Genomic DNA, 3,544 nt, shown 5'->3' on the forward strand with positions numbered 1-3,544 from the left:
AATTTGTGACAAAGCCGAATTTTGTTTCATCTCCAATAAATCTTCTACTAAAAATGCTATCACATATGCGGCCAATTGACTAGCCGATGCTACGCTAGGATTGGCCTGTCTGCGTTGGGGACTTAGCATAGGTTCAATTGTTCATTTCTATTGTACTATTTCTGTAGGGGAAATGTTATAAAGGTCAGTTTGTCTCCTCTATGCAATAAACATGGTTTACAGCAGTTGCCTATGAGTACGACCAGTTGTAACACTGCACACACTTATTTTAGACCGAAAAAACTCATGTAAAATTGTTATTTAAAAGTGAATTTTACATCAACTTTGTATTTGGTCATTCTCTGAACCACCTTAGTCTAGCAACACAAATACAAATTTCTAAGATAAATGTGCTTGAGCTCGCCGTCCCCGATTTGACCTGGACAGACTGTGTAAGTAAAGTGAAGCCGAGCCCTTAACAGTCAGTGCTACAGTTACATTCTATGATTAAGGCGTGGTGCTGGCTACTGCCCTCAGTTCTACTACTCCCTCTTTCACACACACACACACACACACACACACACACACACACACACACACACACACAGCCTATTAAATAACCTTGCTCTACAAAAGCCACTACAAGGGAGTGTTAGTGGCATCAAGCCAGAGGGGAATTCTCTCCACCGTATAAAGGGAAGATTATGATGGTTGCCACACCTTCAGAAGAATTAAGAAGGTTAACTACCATGAACACAGCAACGTTGCCTCATGTGTAAGACTCACAGCGCATTTAATACAATTTTAATGACTGGGTTTTTAAACGGACATTGTCCATGTTTATCGACTCATCTGAACACAACTGAACATACATTTCACACCCTGAATTTCCGAACTAAAGGAAAAATTCCCAGAAACAAGCAAAAAGTGAAAGTGCGTGCAGTATCGGTCTGGTAGAGAGCATCAACAGGGAAGAGACCAAGTATCTGCCCAAGCATTTGGGTTGTAAGACTATCATTGACTACACAGAACCTAATTGTGACCTAACTATAAATATAATCACCCTATTTGATCTAAATGTGTCCAATGTATTTGCATTGCTAGGGGGACTAGGTATAAAACAGCTCCTGGGTGCAACTACCCTCAAAATTAGGCTCAACACAGTAGTTTTATTTAAAAAATCAACGTGCAGAGTGCAGAGCTGCAGACCCATCAAATAAGAGTAGCAGCATCTGTAAGCCATGACCTTGCTGTCTCTTCTTCTTCAGGCCTGACATCTTTTGTGAGATCTCACGAAGGTACATATTTCGTTCTTGTTTTAACCTCCCCCTTTCACGTCCCTTCCGGGGCTCCGTAACATTTCAACGTATCCCGAGGTTTGCAAAAAAAAAACATTTTTAACTGGATCCGGCTTTGACTTCCCCATGCAAGTTAATCTTCAGCCATTGGAGTGAAATCAAATTAGTTGGAGGTCAATTGTTCACACAGCGAGTTACTTTTTTGTTTGTTTTTTTGTTTACACCTGTATGGGTGTCTGAGAGTCCCACTGTGACAGTGAAGCTTTGGGTGCCCTGTTGTAGCTTTCCTCTCCACACAACCTGTTTGATCTGCTGTACTTTACGACATGTTCCAGTGGTTTGGAATCAACCTCTCTTATTTCTGATTTATGCCTCCACACCCTTCTCCCACAACCATGCACACACTCACGCCCACGCAAACATGCACAAACACTTCACTTTTAGGCTATTTTGCATTATTTGTTCCCACTTTGAGTAGAAAACTACAGAAGACTGTTAAAGATGGATTTGTGCGTTCTACAAATCACTGCTATTGCCGTGCACTGCAAGAGCCTCTGCATGAAGACAGGCTCTGACAAGAATGAATCCACCTGGAACTCTTATTAAGAGCTACTTTCCTTTTTTGTGTGAACTGCAGTCAAATCTGACTGGTTTTATGCCGATGTCTTGCCTGAACCTGCTTTCTGTTGGTAGCGGTAAAAAAACAAAACAAAACAAGCCTTGCCTGCAGGCAATGATCAGAAACATGTGCAAGCTGTAATAACTGTTGGGTGAGTCAGTTGTTAAGATGACAATGAAAGTGCTGACATGGTTTCTGTCCTGTGCCCCCACACGCCCGAGAAGTCCCTTTGGTTCTCTTAAAGCTTCTCATTGGACATTTTTCATCTAGTTTTATACAAAATATATGGGGGATTCTGGGTGACATGAAAGGCCCCTGGAGAGATTATCATGTAAAAACACCTCGAGGAGAATTTCAGCTGTCGTGATAAAGTTTATGAATGTGTATATGTAAGCATAGAGCTAATCTTACATATTATTATCAGCGTCCTCAAATAGATTCAGCTTGGGGCAGAATCGATTCTGCCCCAAGCTGCACGTTTCCGTCCGGACTAGTCTCTACAGGCGAGCGAGCGCCAGCGCGAGCACTGCTCCCCCAAGAGCCGTTTGAGAGGAGAACTTTGGCGGAGAAACTGCACAATCAGACAGCAGACTAGCGGGAAAGGGAAGCAGTACATGCGAAGCTTCTCCAGTAGCTGTACACCAGACAGGTTTGGCTAGCTGGATGACGTCATGCTAATAACTTATTTAGCTTTCCTCTTCAGCCCCTAGCCCTATTTTTAGCCCTCTGCTCGAAAATGATACCCATACTAAGGAGACCACAGTTCTGTAACTACAAGGTCTATTTTAATAATTGTTGATGCTATAATCAGATCACAACACTGGTGAGATTGTTCAGTGGGTAGTATTGTGTATATGTTGCTGGTTAATATAGTGCATGAAGATATTACACAGCTCAAATTGGAAATATTCAGGTTCGCCTGAAAAAAAGCACTTTTATTGATATTATGTTTTTGAAATAATGCAGCTGGCTGGCTCAAACTCTCTCAAATCATAGCACAACCGATCAGTAGTTGTAGAATAAAGGTTGGCTGGGATAAAGTGAAGAATAAGAGGCTTTAGTACAGAGAGGTCACGCGAGGTCGTCATTTTCGAACCAGCTGTTGCAGCTCTTACATTGTACTTTTATATACTATATAACTATATATTTCACTTTTTTTTATCACTCATATTATTCAATACATTGTGGTATCTTTCATGCAACAGTTCTGTTGAAGTGATGAGGAAGGATGCTCCGTGGACACTGTTCTTGCTGGTATAATAAAGTTTATTACAAACAAGCAACACATGCCATTACGGACGTTTAGATCGTCCGGAGGTCTCAAGTCGAATCCGAAAAGTCCCTGCTTCTAGGGCTCTCGCTTCATCTTTATATAGGGTACATGTTATGTTTACATCTGGGCGGAACGTAAGAGAATGTATGTGGCCTCCTCATTCTACACATCCCCCCTTCTGCCCCTGGTCTCCTGCACATCTGGTTTTCATCTAAGACAACTACACTTGGGGTCTTCGCTGTACTGTGCAAGACCTGAAAATATACCACATATTCCCCCCTTCGAGACTTACAGAAAGTCTCGAAAAAATAACAGAAGAGACATACAAGTGTATAATCATGACAAAATTAACAACCCGTCCATTTTAACATTAAA

The sequence above is a fragment of the Anarhichas minor genome, unplaced genomic scaffold, assembly GCF_050575085.1.
Source record: "Anarhichas minor isolate MPS153535 unplaced genomic scaffold, ASM5057508v1 ptg000020l, whole genome shotgun sequence".
In the NCBI taxonomy this organism is placed as follows: Eukaryota; Metazoa; Chordata; class Actinopteri; order Perciformes; family Anarhichadidae; genus Anarhichas; species Anarhichas minor.